This window comes from Pholcus phalangioides, unplaced genomic scaffold, assembly GCF_987345545.1.
Source record: "Pholcus phalangioides strain wild (caught in Gottingen) unplaced genomic scaffold, Ppha-v1.0 ptg000014l_1, whole genome shotgun sequence".
Classification (NCBI taxonomy): domain Eukaryota; kingdom Metazoa; phylum Arthropoda; class Arachnida; order Araneae; family Pholcidae; genus Pholcus; species Pholcus phalangioides.
Window position 1 is genome coordinate 25756734 of NW_028301607.1, and position 10506 is coordinate 25767239.

Here is a 10506-nt window from a genome sequence, read left to right on the forward strand (position 1 = left end):
GCAAGTTATGAGTATTGCATGTGTGAGAAATCATTAACAATTGTACAGTTTAGAATTCACGTGAATTAGTATGTAATTCTATATATATACATATGCTCGTATAGCCTACACATTTTATATACATTGGTATCGAAATTAAACTTTCCCATCTCAGAGGTCTCTGGAAGATGTACTAACGACATCTGGACAACACACACTCCAAAAATGTACTCGTCATTTTTCAAATGAAGTACAGTAAAAAATCTTCAAATAGGTAGCGCGGCTGCTTCATAAATAATTTTTTGAATGTTCAATGTATGTTCCTCTTTGGTTTCCGACAATGTTTTCCATTTGCAAAACATGTTTTCATGTAGAAAGTGTATATTCCTAAAGCAGACTGAAAATGCAGTGTTTTCAGATGTGACAGTGTTATGTGTTGTTCTCTGTGAAACTGAAAATAACAAGCATTGTTAAAAACCAAGATAAACACATTGAACGGTAGAAAATAATTTGTGAGGCAGTGACACCATCTATCAGAGCAGTTCTGTGACATTTTTGTATTTAATAAACGGTGAGCACATTGCCATGCTCAAAATTTTACGCTATTCCAGAGCCCTCTCACAGTGGAAAGTTTGTGATAACCCAGTATATATATTCTAATTTATAATAAATTCGTTCACATCACAGTATGTATGGGGCAGGAGCGGATTGTGTAGATTTGTTCCATATTTCACAGAAGACCAATTTCTCTTCATATTATACAGTTCTCTGGGGAGGCGATCATCTCCCCACTCTAAACTGCTATGGGGTAATTATAAAATATGTTCCCTCTACTTGAGGTCTTTGGAAAGTGTCTACCAGTGATCAGATTTTTCTGCAAGTTGGTAATCATGCTACTAAAACCATGCATGGAACAGTGAGCTTAATATGTTGCCTTTCTGTATCAAGGACAAGTTGGTGACATAACAGTACAAAAATCAACAGTCACCTGAAGAATAGCATAAGAAATGTTAGTCATACAATGTAATATCCTGACTTTAAGATTAGGCAACATATGCATATTTCCCTTAGAATTTTAAGTAAATCTGCAAAGCCAGATTTTTCATCTGGTCACATCGAGGTCACCAGTTTCCTTCAAACTACACTGTGCTTCACAATGCGACATTTATGGTCTAGATAAATTTTCAGTCTTGGTGCCTTGATGAGAAACAGCTATTGCCATTGTTCTGAAGATAACACTTCACGAACAGAGAGCATTTTTGTCTACAACAGCAAAGAGAGAAGGGCAGGGGAGCAAAATAGACAAAATTTCAATGGTGGGGGGGGGGGGAGAGCAGAAATGGAAATAAAGAGGAAAAGATCAGGGAAAATGATAGCAGTTCAGGAAAAACTTCAAAGAAAAGGCAATTAATTTATTGTTTTTGATGTTACAGGATTCCCACCAAAATCTAATTGATCATTTCCCCCAACTGAAAAATTTCCCTGGCTCTTTCTCTGACAAAAACTCTGGAAGAAATATAATTCAAAATCTTAACATTCCAGATTTTGAATTTTGGTTTTTCAAGTTTGTTTCTTCCATTCATAGAACTTTCCTGTCTTTTGCCAAATATTTAACATTTTATCACAAAAATTATAACTTTGCCTGGTTTTAATTTATACAAAAAATTGACACGCTTTTAAGACAAATAAAATTTTAATTGGTCGGAACGTATCGGCTCAACAAGAGAGAGCTGTCATCAGGACCTTGTGGTCAGAAATCACACAAGTGAGTGGTTGAAGGGGTGATGTTTATGTTTGGTCGTCTGGAGAGTTTGCCTTTGTATTTGCTGAGGCTGAGTGGTCTTTGGATGCGAATTGGGTGTGCCATCTGTTCCAAAGTGTTGAAAATTCTGTCTCGACTGAGGTTAATAAAGCCTGTCTAAGCTGACGAAATAGGTGGTGTGTTCCTTCCATCATTAACGAGGAAATCCTAGCAAGTTCTGAGGAAATATCCTTCGAGAAAATTCAGTTCAGAATTATGTATTGCTTTTATGAAAATAGACGTTTTCTCAAAATCAAAATTTTGTGAAAGTTGCAGACAGTGTTGGGCAATAGCCGAACTATTTGTCTGTCCTTTTTCAACATGCTTTCTGTGTTCGAGAATTTGAATATTAAGATTTCTCCTAGTTTGGCCAATATACCCTTTTTGAAATTCTTGCATGGGATAAAGTAGATACCAGATTCTTTGGAGGGTGAGATAGGATCTTTGAAGTGAAAAAAGGTGAGTTTATTTGTTGGCTCTAATATCGTATGGAAGTCAAATTTCTTTAAGATGGATGAGATCATGAAACTTGAAGAATCAAATGGAAGAAAGACAGTATTAGAATACTTTTTTGGGTCAGCTGGGAGCAAGTTTGTGGTGCATCAGGGTAATTTTTTTGGTCACCTTTTCTCATCAACAAGATCCTAAAAAAAAATGACCCTGAAAACTTTTGCAAACGTTTTGCAATTTTACTTGACAGTATTTTTTAATTAGAAATGTCTTGTATGGATTTACCATATTTTTATCGAGAAGGTCAGCCTAGGTACAGATCATATTGATATGTTACAGCTTTCTTGGCCAGGATGGAACTAGTTTATCATTAGACCTAAAATTATAATGGAGAACATTTCACATGCTTTTATAAGAAAAAAAAAAGGCATACATTACTTTTGTACGAAAAAACCAGTGCTTCTCTAATAAAACCTCTTCCTTCCGTTTGAAACGTTGTCCATGTGATATGGCGAGAAGAAAGCTAAGAATGAGGTTCTTAACATTAATGGTCCATTGAGGAAGATCTGGGGAAAAAGACTCCCCCATATTAACAAGACATGCAGTAAACTGACAATTATGAGTGTTTACAGCACATTCGCATGTGTTTCTACTACTTTCTTTCAAGCCCTCGTAAATGAACCATGGGATTAAAATTTAGTTTACTCTTTCATTGCATGCAGTACGATGATCTCTTCCCAAAAAATAAAGGCTAAAAATAAATAAATATTGTTCAATAAATTTATTCACATTAACACAGATTTCACGATTGAGAAAAAAAAATCCAATCACAAACATTCATTTTGTACAGTGATTGATCAAATCTGAAAAATACAATTTTTGCATTGCAGCTAACAAATCGTTCTCTACCAAGAAACGATGAAAATGATAAACAGCATAAATGAAGCGAAACAAAAACCAAGTTATTTTTCTCAATAATTTTAAACATACTCTTTTGAAGCTTACGTTTTATAAAAAAAATCAATGAAAAAACATGTGTGCGTCAAAACAAGTTAGAAGTAAAACTTCTTTAAGAACGAGGTATCCGGATCGTTGGAAGTGTCTCAAATTTGTGGATGTATGTTCGTCTTGAACTTCATGTGGAAATTTTCGATTCGTAAATTACATCTGTAAGTGCTTGAATTTGAGGGTGGTACAAATTATCACGGGAGCTCGAACCCACAATGCCCTCAGGTCCCACACCACTGATCAGGATTATTGTTGCCCAAACAATTCAGAACTCTCAATGTTGTAACTTCTAATTCACCATTTTATTTCACCCTGGTTCGTATCAGGTTGCAAAGAAAGTTTCATGAACAATTGTGTCTGACATAGCACTTGAAAAGACGGGTTTGTAAGTAGTGCTGTCTTAACACATGGGCTGAACTGGGCATGACACAGGAGCCCTACGATGCTCACTTTTGTTGCACTACTATAAACAATGGCTTAATTCCAGTATAATTAGGCCAGGACCTATAGGTTATTGCAGATTTCAAATGGCAGCATTTGACATATCTTTTTAATATACGTCTTGCTGAGGTTGGAGCAATAACAACCCCTTGGTAAGTCTTCCTGCAGTAGCAATTCAGCAGAGGAATGTACACGCAGTGCATGTACAGTTTGTTAGCGCAGTGTCACTCAATAAAAACCAAAATTTGAATGAAAAAGTTCATTTTATTCCATATCAGGGTCTTGGCATGAAAAACCATAATAATAAACATGACAAACTATATTTAACTACTGAACTGAACATGCTGAATATCTTATCAATGCTAAAATAATTGAACTATATTAAATGATATGCATACTGAACTCGGATCAAGAACAATCTTTTATAGATAGGAAAATTTGTTCCCGCATGGAAGTCGACTGGTTGCTGACGAGCGCAATCCATCATTTGCATGAGGCATGAAGAAGAAATTTTTCTAAATAGCCAGAAGCGGATTTAACGGTGCTTGCCCTGGTCCCCAAAAAAACCCCAACTAAATTTTTTTTTTAAGGGGCCCAATATTTTCTTCTGTGCCTGGGGCCTCCATGGGGATTACCAATCTTAATCTGCTTCTGCAAGTAGTAGCAATGTGTTACAGTCATCTTATCACACTTTCTGTTACACTGGTGCATCAGCAAATTTGGAGGGGAGGTAAATTTGACAAATGAGTAATCAATTAGTAGAATGGAACAACAGCAACTAAATTTGTACAGCGGGGGGGGGGGGGGGGTATAACCATAGATTACCTCCGTCTAGAGATAGAGGGACTAGGTTAGTGAGTGATATGGAGTGTTTGCAAGCAGGTTAGTGACCAAAAAGTAAGAGACCAGGATAGCGAGCGACTGAAAGAGTGGCCTAGAGACTGGGGCTAAGCAGGCCCAGGGTGACAAATTTGAGTGGTCCAGAAAATTACACTATAATAAGAGAAGGGCGGCAAAACTATAAATCCACTACTGTGAATGGATGAAGGGGAAAAAGAATTTACCAAGTCCAAAACATGGGGAGGGGCTGTATCTTTTCCAAAAATATTTTGTCTACAATCTAATATGATCCGAATTCCCTCTATTGCACCTGAAGAAGTTTCACTTCAAGCTGGAAAAAGCATTTTGTACACATACACACATATACAATGCATATCGCACACTCAAAACCTTGTTCGGCCATATATTTTTACATAAATAATTATTACTAACAACGCTAATCATAACTATTGTATATATAATTTTCACTGGGATGAACTTATCACAGTATTTTCAATGACAGCTCTATAATATCAGCAGCAGGACGAATGACATTTCCACCTATTTTCTTTTTTTTGGCACTAAATATATTTTTTTCAGTGCTCTTAATTATATGTATATATTCGAAAAACAGGGGATTAATATAATATATGCGCATTGAGAGCAAAAATACTAATGGAATATTCATGAACAGAATCGTTCCCATATGCACTTGTAAATAGTACACGTTTTAGTTTCCCACAAATGCGATTTCCATAGAAAATTGCGATGGCCACTTTATATCCCAGCTAAAAAAAACCCAAAGCAATTTATATATTTGATCAGTCATAAAAATTTGACATTAATAAGTTTTCTGTCCAACAACTATTTTAGTTTGAAGGATAATGGTACAATCAAGCATAAAAATCATGAGATTTTGATCATTTAGTTATCACGTTTCTCTGATGGTTGAACTAAAAAAAAAGAGTTTTTTTGAGTTTAGAGAAATGAGAGAGTAAATTATTCTGCTGAAGATGCTCAGATACCTCCGCCATGAAGCTTGAACAGTTTGGTTACATGTCTGCAAAAACATTTTGCATTAGAATATGCATCAGAGCCGCCCTTATTAGATGCGGGGCCTGGTGTGAAAATAATTTCGAGACACTCCTTAGTTCCGATTTCATATATTTTGTGGGGGGGGGGGGGAGAAGAGAAATCTGCATCCATAGATTCATGTATTATTGCGGAATATTCATTAATGCGTAAAAATATCCACTCACCAACGAAAATTCACAATTAATGAAGTAATTCCAGAATTGGTTGGAATTCAGAATTAACGAGAGAAAATCCCAGAATCGATAAAAAATGCAATGTAATTTGTCATGTAAACGGGTCTTAAGCGCAAGAAAGAACTGATGGAGAAAAAAGACTGCGGGGGGAGTGAATTCTAGTTGGGGGCATAAAGGAAAATAAAAAGATACATAGGGGGTGCTTCTGGTGATGAGTGTCTGAGGGTTTTTATTATATAGAAAGGTGTGTATGTGCTCCGGTGAGAGAATGTCGTTGTTTTTGTACCCAGCCCTTTCAAATGAATGATTAAATATTGTTCGTGTTAAAAATTATGACTGGAGTTACGTTATTAGATCTGCGAGATGTTCATAATTCATCAAGAAAGGAGTTACTCCTGCCATTTAGTAGCCCTTGGATGAATTTCTTCACTTTGAAGGAGGAGTTCATATAATTAACGCAATGTAAAATAATGCAAACATCAAATGTAAATTAGCACAAAAATTAATTAAAATTTCTGAATCGATGAGAATTCAGAACTAAAAAAAAATTTAGATTGGTGAAAGAAATTACTTCCAAACTAATGAAAATTAAGACCGAATGATCTGCAATATAATAATTTGAAACTGATGAATTAAAAATAAGTAATTTTAGCAACAACGAAAATTCAAGATCAAGGAAAAATCCCAGAAATTATGAAAATTCAGAATTAATGAGAGAAATAATTCCAGAATGGATAGAAATTAAGAATTTACAAAAGAGATAATTCTAGAATTGATGAAAATTCCATAATGAAATCAGTCTAAGCTCAGACGCCTTATTTTCTATAAAAAAAATAATTTTTTTTATATATGCATATTTTCTCACTTCTACTACCGCGAAAAACGAAAACCCCAAAAACTGCTGTGGCCCGATGCGAACGCACCTGTCACATACCCCTAAGGGTGGCTCTGCATACAAACCACACTCTAGTGGCAAAAGTAGAAAATAGTTTACTTTTGATTTCTTTCCCATCCTTCTAGTGAAACATTTTTTAAAGTTCTTCAGCTTTCTGATAAATAATTAGGGCTATAAACAGCTCAGAACATGGGAACTCTAATAATTTATGCCCTGCATATTTGATCAATCGACCCCATTCACCGAGTACTCTTATCTCTGCTCATGACAGTATTTACCTGATAGTTATTTTTTAAGCAATTGACCGTTTTTAACCACTGAATAAATAGGTTATACCACCAAACTTATGTTTAAAGAAGAGTGCTCCTTGAAGTTACACCGAAAGACTTTTAAAGTGTCTTATAGCTTTGAGCAGGTTTATCACTTTTAAACATTCGGTTGAACAAAAATATTTTACCAATACAAAATCATTCTGTCACATGGATATTAAGACAGCAAAGGCATATATAATCAAAAACGCATGCAGGATGGACCTGGGGAAATTGTCAACACTATTACTAAACCACACATATACCTAGTAAACATTCCTCTTTGAAGAATTTCTAACAAATTGGTATATACCAGAATGAGCTGTGCACCTAACATTTTTTTTTCCAGAGAAATCCATGTTATGTGTTCAAGAAGTGCTGCCACCTTTCTCTCCTACCAAACACAACTCTGGTCAAATTGCCATACAGCAATTTACAATCGATTGAGTTGAGTCGGAAACCTTTCTCTGTAGTGAAAGTCTTGTCATACTTTCATTCTCGTCTTAAGCATAGAGGGAATTTAAGACTCCATCTATTCATTAGTGGTCATCTCAGGTTTAACGGGGAAAGAATTTACTTTTTCTAAACCTTGGAATCGAACCAGCAGACCTGACTATTAGTCCCCATGGTGGTAGACGAGCATCTTACCACTGTGTACCTCACAAGCTGCCATCCGTCTTTAGAATTTGAAAGAAAAAAACTCGGCAGGTTATTTTGTTTGTACGTATTATGAGAGAATCTTAAATGTTTTTGATCTGATTGGTCTTTGTAGAAAGACTGGTTTGAATTTGAATCTCTAATGTGTAAAACCCTGTTTCCCCCCTCCCCATCCTGCAGACACTTCTGGTCATGTTCTCAGGAGCGCATTTATGATTTTAGAAATTTTTTTAAATCAACACAAATGGAAACAAAACTAGTCAAAAACGTCGAACAACAAAACAAACATCTAAATATATTAATGGATTTACAGAAGAACAATTACCATAAAAATTTTATGATCATGGACATACCGAAAAAGATTTGAAAAAAAATCTCACTTGCAATTGATAGCACTTTGTGCATACACATATAATATATATATATATATATAGAATAAATAATTTTTAAAAAAGCAGTGATACATATTAAACAAAAGGCAAATGCAGAAGCTGTGAAATATGCATAACATTTGTGCTAAATAGCTACATGACACCCCCTTTTTTCATGTTTCACTTGGAGTCACATCATTCATAAAATATTATAAATCATGTGAACATTGGTTAATTTTTTCTTGACTGCTTGATACTGACATAAAGTAACTTATCAAAATTCCAAATAATTACTATCATAAAATATTGCACTTGTTTATTTGCATTTGTGTCTTATTGTAAGTACTTCTCAAGAAAAATAGTCCCGTGATCGATCAAAATGACTTGAAAACAATGGGCTGCTGCCCCTTAGATACAGATCGGGGTGGCCAATAGCAGGTTATTTTGCGACCGAGATGGACCCTGACTAGGCAATGGAGTCTGACAATTATTTGAACTATTGGTTTCAACCGCAGCATATTATTTCTAGGGATGAAAATGGTTTCATATGCTCTCACTATACTGCCTTTTAGAACGCACAAGTTGCTCTTAAAGTTTGGAATGGGAATTTTCTTCCCCATTTCTTTCCACCTAGCCGTCAAGACCAGTTCCCTGTTGTTGCTTCTGTTTGTATCTGAATGCACATTTGATGTTCTGCTCACTCAGACTAAACTTTTTCGAAGTGAATTCCAACTCACAATGGCACCTTGAAACTTCAATCGACTATATATATATATATAGGCTATGCAAATCCTAATAATTCCAAATAGCAAAAATGTGTTGTATTTGATGGTACTTTTTTTATGGGCACTGTATTATACAGTATGTGACATCATCGCAATCATGCAAATGAAACTGAACTCATGACGTCATGTTACCGGATCTACAAAAGCAGATGTGCCGATCCAGTTTTGCTCATGTTCTTTATTTCACTCACTATGTACTGAGTTGTTCCTATTAATCGTTAACTCTGTCCATGTTATCGGCCAATTAAAAAATGTTATAAAAAATATTTATTTTTTATAACATTTTTTAATTGGTCGACTTTAAACTACACAGTATTAATTATTAGTTTGTTTTCTTTTGTGATATATAATTTTATATTGGGTTGCTGTATACTTTGGTTATATTTCACATCGTATTTTTTCATGGGCATCTTTTTTGCACCACCTCGCTGGACAATTTGCCTGTTGTGGCCTTTGTGTTTGTATAGTTGGGTTCTTATTGTGCCGTTGACCAAGGGAGTTCCAACTCCCAAACATGATTATTTGTGTCGAAAACAGAGAAACATTCATTTCTGTAAATTCAGACATGGCAAGTTGGTGATATTCAACGATGCACCAGAATGGCACTTCTTCAACTGAACATCAACATTATGTTTAAAGAAAATAGCTCACGCGGAATTAGAACATGTTTTGCAAAAATGGTTCTGTGGAATCTTATGGACGTACAGGAGCTACAGGTAATTGCCCATTAATAGATAGTTTGCCTGATGCATTTTATCTTGGTACTATCACATGTTTACCCATTCTGATGGTTAACGCTATCCATGCGACTGGCTTTTGGCACTATTTTCAACTCGGTAATGAAATTCTTGTAACTAGAAGAGGTGCCAAATCAAAGGCAAGGGAAAAAATAATTGCAGTAAGATTTGGAAAAGTAATGTTTCATTTGTAAAAATCCAAACTTCAGATGCATTAGATGGAATAATTTACAGAAACGACCATAATTTATGATGCATTACATCTAACTGGAAACTCAACCAGATAAACAATGAATATGTATCACTTTATGAAGTACAGAATATAAAGCCTGGAGCAAACGTTTAATGACTATATTGTCAATGTTTCACCTCATTACTTATGGTGGAGACAAGTCTGCGAGTTTTCCAGGTCATTTTACTGGTGCAACTTGTAGCCAAAAAAGTGCGACCCACGACGCTGCAGTTGGTCATTATGTTGTCCTTCAAACAGAGAGAAGTTGGCCAGCCATTTAAATTGATGCATATACAATTCTCCAGAAATTTTTGATTTACAGACAAAGGATCGCATCAAATACAAGGATTGTTCAGAAAGTACCAATACTTAACCCTTTAAAAGGCCATTTCTGTTAGTGATGGTATATTAAAATATTTTTGGGATTGAGATTGATTTAAAGAAAAAAGCCATTTAGCTTGTTGGAAAAAATTAATTAAATAATTTTTAAATTATTAAGATGAATTAGTTTTTTGTTGTTTCTGAAGTTATAGATGATAGATGATTATGAGGTGGTAAAATAGCTTACCGTGGAAATTTAAAAATTGATGAATTTGGTGGGAAGTATGCTTCCAAGGCCTTAGAAAGGGTTAATGTATAGGCAAAAAATAATTGCTTTATTATGCAAGTTGATAATGCTAACTTTGACTATGATCCTTTAGTTTTTCCCTCGTGGTCTTGTCATTGCTACAAGAGTATGGTTCGAGTAGCAAGAG